The sequence below is a fragment of the Gossypium hirsutum genome, chromosome D12 (assembly GCF_007990345.1).
Source record: "Gossypium hirsutum isolate 1008001.06 chromosome D12, Gossypium_hirsutum_v2.1, whole genome shotgun sequence".
NCBI classification, from domain to species: domain Eukaryota; kingdom Viridiplantae; phylum Streptophyta; class Magnoliopsida; order Malvales; family Malvaceae; genus Gossypium; species Gossypium hirsutum.
Window position 1 is genome coordinate 3872002 of NC_053448.1, and position 14087 is coordinate 3886088.

Genomic DNA, 14087 nt, shown 5'->3' on the forward strand with positions numbered 1-14087 from the left:
AATTTAAAATATAAATGTTTGTTTAAAAATCACGTACAATAAACAATAAAATATATTTTTTGAAACTAATCAATAATAATACCTAAAATATGTTCATTATTAAAAAAATGAAAAAAATTAGATTAAATTGTTTATTATGGTGTTTTCATCGATCTTGAATCGATGTCGAGTTAACTTGTGACACTAACTCAATCAAAAACATTATTAATATAATATATACAACTGACGAATGTAATAAAATCTGCATAATAAAATTAAAATGTTTATAAAAATATATAAAAAAGCTTTAGTTAAATGATAAATTAAAGATTTTATTAATGCAATCGGCGTGGGTTCAAATCGCACTATATGCATATTATTTTTATTACTTTTTTAAAGTAAAAAGATTAAAATATCCCCGAAAATATACTTATTTTAATTACGAAAGGGCATTCTTGTAACTTTCTAACCGAGTTGGTGATCCGATTGAGCGTGACATCAATAATAGTAAGTATAGATATATAACTGATAAATGTAATAAAGTATGCATAATAAAATTAAAATGTATAAAATTATAATAAAAAAAGATTTAGTTTAATGGTAAATTAAATGTTTTATTAATGCAATTGGTGTGGATTCAAATCTCATCATATGCATATTTTTTTATTGGTTTCTTTTAAAATGAAAATATTAAAATACATTTGAATAATATTACTTATTTTAATTAAGGAAGAACATTCCTGTAACTTCCTAATCTAGTTGGTGACCCGATTGAGGGTGACACCGAGTCAATCAAAAGCTTAAATAATAGTATAGATAATTGAGACATTAATTATTATGTAATGTTAATAAACACTTAAATTATAACAAATTTTTTATCAAAATATAACAACAAATTTTTATTGCAAAATTTAAGTAAATAATTCAAGAAAATTAAAATAGTCAAAATTTTTATATTATGGAATGCTAATAAACTTAATCTCCAATAAATTGAGTGAATAAATGTGTCTAAAAATAATTTAGATTTGGCAAACAACTTTAAATAATTTAAGTTTCAACTTTATAAAAACTATAAATTTAAATATAATAGTATAAAAAAACTATTAATTATTAATTACAACAATTCGAATAACAAATATTATTGTTGTAGTTAAAAATATATTAATTGAAAAGCTAATGAAAAATTAAACTAAAATTATCTGCAACGCGTGTGACATTGGAACTATTTGTTCTATATTTACGTCATTTTCTTATAGAATATAATTATATGGTTTTAATTTGTATTTTTTTTGAAAGTTTCATTGATACAAGAAAGTACAATACATGGTACATAATTGCAAGTACAAATATAAATACATGTCCGATCAACTACAACAATATATAAAATCAACTAATACAATGCACAACAGACAAAGAGCCTTTGCTAATTGTGCAATTCTAAAAGTGATATAGGGAAAATTGAGGTCCTGTTTAATAAAATGTTGAAAAAATTCTATTAATTGAAAATTAATATTTTCAGCAACTTAATTTTTTAAACATATTTGATAACTCATAATAAAATTTACTAGATAGAATTTTTTTTCCACAAAAAAGCGTGAGAAATGATAAGTAGATAAAGACTTACTTATTACTTAATAGAGAATAAATTCAATTGTTTTATTTTATTTTATTCTATTTCATTTAATATTATATTATCCTTTATCAAACAATCTATTTATAATTAGTATTTAATTTTAGTAATACACCAAATAAATTTTATAACTTAATTTTTAGTTATTTTTTCAACACTTTTTAGCACTTAATTTTTTTTTCAATTTATCAAGCATAATCTTAGTTATTTAAAATAAATTTTTTATTAATGAATTAATAGTATATTTATATTAATTATTTTATTTATAAAATTTCGTAAAGAGATATAAATTTTATAATAAAAAATTATTTTAATAATAAAAACTCATATAAAATAAAAAAAAAAGATTAAAAAAACACTTGGTATTTTTATTTTATTCTTATAAAACTTGTATGTATGATTAAGTCTTGCCTAGATGAATTAAAAAAAGAAGAAGCATATATTCAATATGAGGTTTTCTAAGAGTTTTAGTTAAAATATCCGCTAAGTGATCATTTGAATTAATAAAGTTGGTAGCAATACATTTAGACTTAATCTTTTGCCTCACAAAATGACAATCAACCTATTTGTGTTTTGTTCTCTCACAAAACAATAGATTTGAGCCAATATGCTGTGTTGATGGGTTTCACAGTTGGGAATTAATCCGTGTATGCAACGAACAAGTAAATAAAATAAAATAAAAAAGATTGAACACGCAAGTTTTACGTGAAAAAACTCCTCAAAAGAGGATTAAAAACCATGGGCAAAATGAGATTTCATTATAATAAATGAAAGTACAAAAGATGGAGAGAATAAAAAGGAAAACCTGAAGCCCCAAAATAAAAACCCTTCAAAGCAAAGAACAAAATTCTCTCAATCTAAATATTTTTGTTATATGAAACCTAGAGTAACTAAGGTCTATCTATAGGCTGAAATCTGTAACATATATGACTAGAATATCCCTAGGTTAATCAGAGTTTAAGTGGAAAAATAGAAACAAAGTTTAACTTTGAGAAGAAAGTCAAAAATCTTGAGGTGCACGACGTGACATGGCATTCGCGTCGCCAGGACAAAGGTGGTGTCACATCATTGAGACGAAGTCTCTCTTCTCGTCCTGACGTGGTTGTTCGTCGGGACGAGAAACACTTCCTCGTTGTGACGTCACACACTGTTTGATCCAAAAATGCGAGGCATAACTCTACAATCACATATTAACTTCAATTGCTACTAGTTTCTTGTTTCAATTCTTGAAGTAATCGTTTTAACCAAATTAGCTCACAAGTAATTAAAACCATTGCTTGATATTCAGCTTTTGCACTTGATCTCGCCATAACAGCTTATTTCTTACTCATCCACAATATTAGATTCCCTCCAAAGAGAACACGATATCCTAAATTGGACCGTCTATTTGAAGGAAATATTTCCCAATCAACATTTGAATATCCAACAATTTGTGTGCTTCCATGATCTTCATATAGTAGACCTTGTCTAGGGCCACCTTTGATGTATCGTAGAACATGTATTTTAATTGTTCTTTTTTTCTATCTTAATTATCTATTTTAATTGTTGCCTTGAATTCTTAGATCTGACTTGGAATTGTTTGGGTTCAGGTCGTATCAAACTCCAAGTTCTTCTTCATTCGACTAGAGTCTTAGGCCAAATTCTCGACTTGGACAAACTTATGATCCTGGTCTGCGCGTATACCTATTAGAGGAAGCATTGGTAGTCATACTTGATCTAATCTAATACTCTTTTGAATACTAATATTTGGATTTGGTAATCTAATAAGCTAGCTAGTTGGACATTCAAACTAACAAACTTACTAGACAACACTAATAAACAAATGTATGAAACTTGACAGAAGAAGAATTATTTAATGCTAGAAAAAAATTATATATAAATTTATATTACTTGTAACACCCTTCACTTGTCTCCGTCGCCGGAATCGAGTTACGGGATGCTACAGTAAATAACAAAAACCGGAACATGCAATTTAATTCAAGTATTTTATTCAAAACAATCTTAAATCATCAATTCATCAGACAATTTATGTCTTAAATACAAATTCGATCTTAATTCGAACTTATGAAAGCTCTAAAATCAATTTTTAAATAAATAGGGACTAATTAAAAACATTTTAGAAAAGATTGAGCAAAAGTATAAAATCACACGACCATGTAACAAACTAAGACTGTGTGGACCTAAATTTAAAATCTTACAAACATTCACACAATTGTGTAGTCAAGCCGCGTGAGAGACTGTGGCTGTGTTTAACCAAAACCACCAAGATCATATAGAGCACATGGCCGTGTCACCAACCCATGTGTGACACACGGCCATGTGTTAGCCCGTGTGTGCCAAAATATGCCTTTTAAATCAAGTCACACAATTGATTATTTACTTGTGCCATAAACAAGCCTTTAACCATTCATTAGACCTATAAAAAATACGCCAAATGCATACTTAAACATGTCAATTACCTAATTCTAACCAATATGCCTCAAGGCACCATCATAAACATTAAACACAAGTCATTACAAATCATACTTTAACCTATAAGCATTTCATACCACATACCAGATCATATTCAAATCATCAACAAAGCTTTTTCATTCACATTAGCATATTAAATATCAAACTTAGCCACAATTCATGCACCATTTTTACAAGCTAATATATATACATGTATACAAGAACAACTATACCAAAGCATATTCATCAACTTGCACAAGTTCAACCATCCCATGTACATGCCACAGAAAACCAACTTGAACGTGCAAAAAGTCTATCGAATCAGGAGATGATACGTGTGTGCTTCGTGATGATCCAATTGACACATTTCGAACGTCTAAAATCTACAAAGAAAGTAGTAATGATGAGTAAGTATTATAAATACTTCGTAAGCTCATACAATATAAACAAATAACTTATTTATTTAACAAATATAATTTAATGAGCAACAATTTCACCTATCATGGCATACACAAAAACATCATACAAATGAGATTTAGTTAATAACCACACACACACACATATATATTCAAATAGCCATACCTCAAGCATAAGTAATTTTGCATCTCAAATCCATATCATGATCATCCTTTGCCACCATCAATATCATAGTTCCATATTTTTCATCTTTTATTATTACCTGATGAAGCAGCATAAAAAAAACATAGTATACAGGTGAAAATAATATCAAATGCTCATCCGAGTTACTCATTTAGGATAAATCTACACAACACATAGCCTAGCTAGGGCTTAATATACATGTAAGGTTACCCGTTCGAGTTAAACTTATAAAATGACATCAAGTTGCTCATCCGAGATAAACCTATGTAACATGGATCTTCAAGTCCGCAAAAAATGCTGGAGCTCAGATCATTGGGCATCAATCTATAACCTCGTATAGGAGACTTTTACTAAGTTCATCAGGATTTAATCTGAACAATACCATTTCATAACAATTTGTTTTAATTAAACTAAATCCTCAATTTAGGTACTAGTCCATAACCAATTCAAGTTATCAATAGAACATTAATGAACATTCAGATATAACTAAACAAAAAATTAAACATATTTATACTGTATGAACTTACCTAAAAAAACAATAATGATTTAGATTTTAGGGACTAGTCAACAATGTTTCCTTTTTCACGTAAATCCTCCGGTTGTGGTAATTCTTGATCTAAACCATAACTTAATTCCAAATATAAACTAACAGAACATTGAATTTATAAAATAGTTCGATTTCATCTATACAATAATTCTTCAAGTTTTACTTTTATTTCAATTTAGTCCCTAAAACTGAAAATATCATAAATTTCAAATTTGAACTTCGATTTCAAAACCGATCTCAAATTCATCCTTAGCTAACTTACTAGCAACACATAAAATATAACTTTCACCCTATTATTTTCAAATTTTACATTTTAGTCCTTAAATGACAAAACTATCAAAATCTCACTTTACAAATTAGTCCAACTAACATTTAAGCTTACATGCAACTATTTAACAACAAAAGCTTCAAGAATACATCAATGGTAACTTTAGTAAACTTTAGTAGCTTCACAAAATAGTCCCTGGGCTAGCTAGATTAAGTTCTTGGGATCTCAAAAACAGAAATTACAATAAACATATTAAAAGTGACTTACCAATTGAAGCTTAAGGCTTGGACTAAAGCTAGGGATTTTTCTTCTCTTCAAACTCAGTGATGAGGTTGAAGATGATGAATCATGTGTTTTTCATCCTTTTCTTTTTCTTTTGGTGAACTTCATTCGTTTTTTTAAGTTAAAAACATGTTTTATTATTAATTTTCCAATTCAAACATTATAATTAAAATATTCTCACCAATTTCAAAGGCACAACCTTCTACCATAATAAATTTTTGCTTAATTTCCAATTAAATCCCTATAGATTCATTATTTAAGCCTTTATCAACAAAAATTCAATAGTGATTAAGTTTTATGGTTTTTTACGATTTAGTCCTTGTACCCTAATTAATTAATCAATCACTAAAATTACTGCACCAAAACTCAATTTAACTCTAATATAAACTTTTTAATATTAAATAATAATATTAACAAACTCGATCATCAGAGAACGTGGTTTTGAAACCACTGTTTCCGATATCATTGAAAACAGACTGTTATATTACTTAACATAAAAAATAAACATGAAGAGAATGTGAAAATAATTAAATTACATAATATCACAAAAAATATGACATATATATAAAAATGTGTTAAAATAAATTATTAACATGTAAAATTTATATAAACTTGCAATACTTTACAATTTAAATACGTGACAAATAATGCAAAGACTATAAATTTATTAATATCATGATAACATTTCATAAAAAGTATCATAATATCTTAACTAACCCAAAATATGACAAAATTTACCTTCTAATGTTATGTTTTATGTTTTTTTTTATACCTTCTAATGTTTTATTAATCCATTGCTTTGTTGTTTATAAACAATTCCAAAATTCTTAATTCTTGGGATTGTTTTTATGTTAAACTATTGTTTAGTATTTTCAATATACTTAATCCACAAACTGTTATTTAAATTATACTATTTTTTTCATTTTGATATTATTTTTTTGTCATAAGGGTATCTAAATTATCTTTTCTTTTCACAAGTTGGAACATTCGTTTCTCCAACCATTAGTCAAACTGTTAAATCTGTTTTAAAAAAAGCTTAACCCATAAATTAACACTAACTATACCATTTTTTCTTAAGTTGGTACCTAATTTTTTTTTATAAGTGGCATCTAAACCATTCTTTGGTTACTCATTTTACACCAAAATGTTATATCCGTAAAAAAATTCTAGCCAATAATAGGCTGTCATGCCATATTAGCACCAATATATTATTTTAATTTTTAATTTATTTTTTATTTTACAATATTTCTTTATCTTTGTTTTTCTATTTTTTCTTTCTTCTTCCTTTATAATGCCTAGCAATGCTGGCAATACTAGCAATGCTAGAAATTCACCCTCTCATGGTCGAGATGCTATCAACTAATTTTGATTTCGAACTTCACCATTTGCTTGCTCAACTTAAAGAGATTGAAAAAGTTCTTTTATCAATCAAAACTATTGTTTAAAATGCTCACAAATGCTCAAAATGCTCGCAATTATAGAAGAAACCCAAGATGAGAGGAAGAAAAAAGTTAAAAGATAAAGTAATATATATATAAATATAAAGAGAAAATAATATTTTTTTGTCTTTTTTTTTGTCACATGATAATTTTTAAGTAGTTTTTTTATTTAAAAAAAGACTTAATGGTTTGAGTAATAGTTGGACTAACATATGTATTAACTTGGGGAAAAAACTATTTTAGCTACTACTTCTAACAAAAAAAAGTATGAAAATAAAAAAATGGTATAGTTTAAGCAATGTTGTTTGAACTGGACCACATCGGTTTGTCGGACTGGTTGGATCGAGAATCGGTCAAGATATCAATCCAAAGAGGCGCATTGAACTTGTTGACCTAAGAACTGGTACAGACTAGTTGAATTAAGCAAAAACCAATTGAATCAGATGGTTGAACCGACTGAACCAAAATTTTAATTTTTATAAATTTTTAATGATTTATCTAACAGAACCGGTTGGACTGGTTGGATGGACGAACCGATGGTCTAATTGGTTTAGCCAACGGTCCGATTCTGAAAACATCGGTTTTTAAGTAGCAATATGTAGGTTTTCCCAAAAAAAAAAGTAGCAAATTGTAGGTTAAACCTTTTAAATATTAAATCTTATATTAATCACAATATTGTAAGAAACCAAGTTAATCCGACCATTCAACTATAAATCAATTAATTTAATTTTTTCTTGTAATTAAGGTATCCACCCCCGACGGTAGTGACTTATCCCCTCATGGCAGGTGCTCTCCGAAGAGGTAAATAGTTGGTCACGAAATATGCTTCATTTCCATGAGCGAAGATTGAACCCTAAATCACATGGTTAAAGGATGAGGTGAGTAACTACCACACCACACCTCACAATTAACCATTTTTTAAGTGCTTCTTAATAAATACATATTGTATTTAGGGATTGCTCACATATGGGTCAAATTTTAGGGATTGCTCCCATAAGGGTTAAATTTTTAGGGCCCAACCTTTTAGGGATTGCTCACATAAGGGTCAAATTTTTCAAAATACTCATATAAAGGTTTAACCTTTACAAAAGTGCTCTAATGAAAGCCAAACATTTCAAAGTGCTCAAATAAGGGCTTCCTAAACGCCACATATTAGGCCTCAAATTATGTTTTTGATTATTTTCTTTTATTTTAAAGTAATATTTGATTCAACTGTCATGTATTTTATTTTAAATATGTTAGAATTCACTTAACTCAAATTGAGTTGGAGTGCGTAAAAAGTTCTTACTTGAACATTTTTATAAATATTAGACCTTTATACAAACACTTTGAAAGATCTAATCTTTATGTGAATAACTCCTAAAAAATTAGACCCTAATTTAAAGATTTAGCCATAAAAAACGGTTCAACATAATTTTTATTACGTTTTGGACGTTTCTTTTAATCGTCTAGTTTTGTAAGTTGACATGACGGTTCCAACATAGCCTAAACCCAAGTCCACACATCTAACCAAAGGTTTTGGGCTTTCGACCTATCCATTTCCCTTCGACTTTAGGTAATTAGCTCACTCACTCTGTTTACATTTCTCGTTTCCCCGTTAACTTTCTTTCTGAATTTATGTGAACTTTTACTTTTTATTTTTATTCATTTAATAAAAATAAAAAATATTATTATTTGAGAATAGATTGGGATGTAAGAAGAAGGTAGGTAGGGAATGACTTAATTCTGTCATGCACTTAGCAGTTTTTAAGAAACAGAGTGATTGGATTTGTCGTAGGATGACGTGGGCGAAGGTTAGCCATATCTGTATTTGCTTGGTGATAGGATATGTTGCGTGGCATCTTCTGCTGTCCATCAATTTGCTTCATTTTTTTTATATTGTGAGTTGTAACCCTGATTATATTTTTAATTATCCCCAGTTCAGCATAACTTCGGCTCACCTCTCCATCCAGCCGAGCCCGGTATTCGTATTTGAGTTTCATTATTTTATGATATGAGAATTTATTTATTACATTTAAAACTTATTTGTACAATCAGGAAATCAAATATCATCTAATATTTCTTTTTGGAAAATAAACTATCTGTTAGATATACTTCGTTAGGGAAACCACCCCACTTTACCACGCCAACAAGTGAGAACCCTGCCAACTGAAGTTTATCTCACCAACTCCCTATCACCACTTATTCATACCCTTGCAACTATGTTGTATCAGGCAACTAACCAAGGAAACTTACACAATTAGATTTTAGTGATAGAGAGGACATATAGGTGACAAATGTCTCCCTTAAAAACTCTCTAAAGTCAATAGAGAGGACACCACGACTCTAACCACCAACCTGTTCTTTCCTGACAAAACTAACCTTCTTCATTTCTCAAAACACTTGTTGCGATTTTTGGTCTACCAAGCAAATCACCTTTCTAGTCTCTTTCACATTTTTATCATCAACAAGTGGTGCAATGAATGTGGACAATATGAATTTTTCCAACTCAAATACCCCTACCAACAGAAAAGAAGATGAAAGGTAGAACCCACAACCTCAACCTCAACCTCAAGCAAACTAAGACCAACCTCGATGTTCTTATCAACAACCTCAACCCTATGCTCATGCAAGTAGCCATTACAACCCGAACAACCATAATAATCTACATTATCCTTATTATGCAATGTACTCACACCACTGGCCACCCATGTATTACAACACTTACCCAAACAGACAACCATACCCGCTTCTACCCCCAAGCCCACCCTTACTTGACCCTTGGGGAACAAACCTCTCAAAACCCTAATACCAATTCACAAAATTTTAAAAAAATGCAATAAATAACGAAATCCTTAAAGAGGAACTCTTGACACAACAACTTTACTAGCAGCAACAAGAAACAAACTTGCACAATGAGAAAATTATCAAAGAGTTATAAGCAAACCAAATCCTTGGCTAAAAAGCCTGGTGTTAGAATTAAGTGACTCGAATCCTTATTTAAATAAAATATAGTGGTAAAATAAAATAAAAGTTAAATCCCTATTGAACTGCATTTCTTTTATTTTATTTTAGAATAAGGTTTTTTAAACCTTATTAAACTTCATCTATTTGATATTGATTAGAATAAGGTGTTTCAATCTTACTACACTCCTATTAGAATATGGATTTATAAACCTATAAATAGATATAGTCTACTCCTTTTGTGATTATTCGAATTCGACACAGTGAATTTTCTTCTCCTCTGCCCGTGGTTTTTTCCCGAAAGGGCTTCCACGTAAAAATCTGTGTGTTCTTTATTTTTATTTCTCTTTTCTTTGTGATATATTGACATTACTGACATTTTATTTTTTTACAAATTGGTATTCGAGCTTTCGAGTTGTTCACCTCGATCACAGTAATAGGTCTTTGAAGTATGAAATTCTGCTGTTGGATCGCAACACCCGATTTTCGTTGTGGCAGATTAAGATGCAAGTAGTTCTTGTATAGATGGATTTTGAGGATACCCTGCTAGGGATAGATAAGATGCCTTCGACATTAACGGATGAAGAGAAGAAGCGTAAGGATCGAAAGATGTTAACACAATTACATCTACATTTGTCTAACGAAATTTTGTAGGATGTGATGAAAGAGAAGATCGCCGCTGCATTATGGAAGAGGCTGAAACAAATATGTATGTCGAAAACTTTAACCAGCAAGTTGCATATAAAGCAGCGTCTTTATGCTCATCGTTTGAAAGAAGGTGTGTCTGTGCATGAACACTTAACAATGTTTAAAGAAATTCTCTCAAACTTGGAGGCCATGGAGGTTCAGTATGATAAGGAAGATCTAGTGTTGATTCTACTTAGTTCATTGCCCTCGTCTTATTTAACCTTTAGATACACGATTTTATATAGCTGCGAGTCTCTCACAATTGATAAGGTTTATGATTCTTTGACCTTGTATGAGAAGATGAAACATCTTGTGGTTAAACCCGACTCTCAGGAAGAGGGTCTCAAAATGCTAATTATGATTGTGGAAGGACACAGGAATGACATCCTCAAGGTAAATCTAAGGGTAGATCGAAGTCTTCAAACATAGGTAAAACTTATAATTTCTGGAAGAAGAAATGGCATATTAAATATGAATGCTATAAGTTACAGAACAAGATCAAAAGTGAAGCTACGAATCAAAAGGGAAAACAACTAGAAAATTTTGATAAAGCTGATGTTGTAGAAGTCTACAGCGATAGTGGACTTCTAGTCGTTTCTTTCAATAATTCTAAAGTGAGCGAGAAGTGGATCCTTGATTCGGGCTGCACCTTCCACATAAGTCTCAATCGAGATTGATTTACAACTTATGAAACAGTGTCTGAAGGTGTTATTTTGATGAGAAATAATGCTTCGTGTAAACTTACAGGTTTTGGAACGATTAAAGTTAAGATGTTTGACAGAGTTGTCAGAACACTTAGTGACGTGCGACATGTTCCAAAATTGAAGAGAAATTTAATTTCATTGAGTACTATTGATTCAAAAAGGTACAAATACACAACTGAAAGTGGGATCTTGAAAATGTCCAAAGGTTCCCTTGTTGTGATGAAAGGGCAGAAAAAGACTGTTAAGTTATATGTTTTACAGGGTTTTACTGTTACTGGTGATGCAGCTGTCGCTTCCTCTTCCTTGTTAGATGATGATATTACTAAACTTTGGCATATGCACCTAGGGCATATGAGTGAGAATGGCATGACAAAATTGAGCAAAAGAAGACTTCTTGATGGGTAAGGAATTTGCAAACTAAAGTTCTGTGAGCACTGCATTTTTGGGAAGCAAAAGAGAGTTCGATTCACCAGAAGAATCCATAACACGAAAAGAACATTGGAGTATATTCATTCTGATCTATGGGGCCCATCCAGAGTGTCTTTGAGAGATGAAGCTAATTATATGCTAACTTTTATTGATGATTTTTCCATAAAAGTTTAGGCGTTCTTCCTAAAGTAGAAAAGAGATATGTTTTTTGCATATAAGTCTTGGAAAACTATGATTAAAAAACAGACGAGAAAACAAATAGAATACCTCCGTACAGACAATGGCTTAAAGTTTTGTTCTGATAAGTTTAATAAACTGTACAAGTTAGAAGGGATTGTGAGACACTTGGCAGTTCGTCATACTCCACAGCAAAACGAAATTGTAGAAGGAATGTACAGAACGATCATGGAGAAGGTTCAATGTATGTTGTCAAATAGCAACTTACCAAAGTCGTTTTGGGCCGAAGCAACCTCTACTGCATGTCTTTTGATCAACTGATCTCCATCCGTTGCCATTGAGAAAAAGACTCTACAAAAGGTATGGTCTGGTAATCTTGCTAACAATTCTGACTGAAAGATCTTTGGGTGTCCTACGTATGCTCATATTGATAATGGAAAATTGGAACCGAGATCCATTAAATGTGTTTTTCTTGGTTATGAAGCTGGTGTAAAAGGGTATAAGTTATGGTGTCTTGAAATAGGAAAATTGTGATTAGCAGAGATGTTGTTTTTGATGAAACTGCTATGCTACCTAACTTATCTCTTAAAGACTCTTCCAATAAAGAAAATCAAAAGTAGGTGGTGTATTAGATTAATCCAAAATCTACAATAGAGTCGACTTTTCACCACAGTACTCTACCGTCACAAACAAAACTAGAAGAGAAATTAAACATCCAAAGAAATATGCCGAGACTAATCTAGTTGTTTATGCTTTAAATGTGGCTGAAGATATAGATGCAAACCAAGAGCCATCTAATTATTTTGAGGTGGTTAGTTGTGAAGACTCAGAAAAGTAGGCGTTTGCTATGCAATAGGAGATGGAATCACTCCACAAAAATAGAACATGGGATATTGTGAAACTTCTTAAAGGTAAAAAAACTGTTCGTTATAAATGAGTGTTTAAAAAGAAAGAATGGACTCTAGGAGTTGAAAAACCCAGATATAAAACAAGGTTTGTTGCAAAGGGTTACAGTCAAATTCCAGGAGTGGACTTCACAGATGTGTTCTCCCTAGTTGTGAAGCATAGTTTGATTCAAGCTTTGCTTGGTATTTTGGCCATGCATGATTTGGAGCTTGAGAAGTTAGATGTAAAAACTGTATTTTTACATGGAGAACTTGAGGAGGATATTTATATGCAACAACCAGAGGGTTTTACAGTCTTAAAAAAAGATGACTATGTTTGCTTACTGAAAAAGTCTCTTTACAATTTGAAACAGTCACCAAGACAGTGGTACAAGAGGTTTGATTCCTTTATGACTTCTCATGATTTCAAAAGAAGTAGCTTGGACGTTGTGTTAACTTTAAGAAAAACAGTGATGTTTTTTTGTGTATCTACTCCTTTATGTTGATGACATGTTGATAGCAGCAAAAGATAAAGGAGAGATAAGAAAGGTCAATGGCCAACTAAGTGAAGAATTTGAGATGAAAGATTTGGGACCAGCAAATAAGATACTTGGTATGGAGATTCTCAGAGATAGAAAAGCAATTAAATTGTACCTAAGTCAGAAAGGGTACATTGAGAAAGTTCTTTGCAGTACGTTGAGAAAAGCAAGTAAATTGCAAAGTGCTAAGCCTGTTAGTACTCCTTTAGCAACCCATTTCAGACTTTCATCAGTTTTATCTCCACAATCAGATGATGAGATTGAGTACATGTCATATGTTCCATACTGTAGTACAGTGGGATCTCTCATGTATACTATGGTTTGTTCACGTCCAGATTTATCATATGCAGTCAGTGCAGTTAGCAGATACATGGCAACTCCCGATAAAGAATATTGGAAAGTAGTTCAGTGGATTTTAAAATACTTACGAAGTACTACTGATGTTTGCTTATAGTTTGGAAGAACTAGAGATGGAGCTATTGGGTATGTTGATTTGATTATACTGGAGACCTTGATAGAAGAAGATCT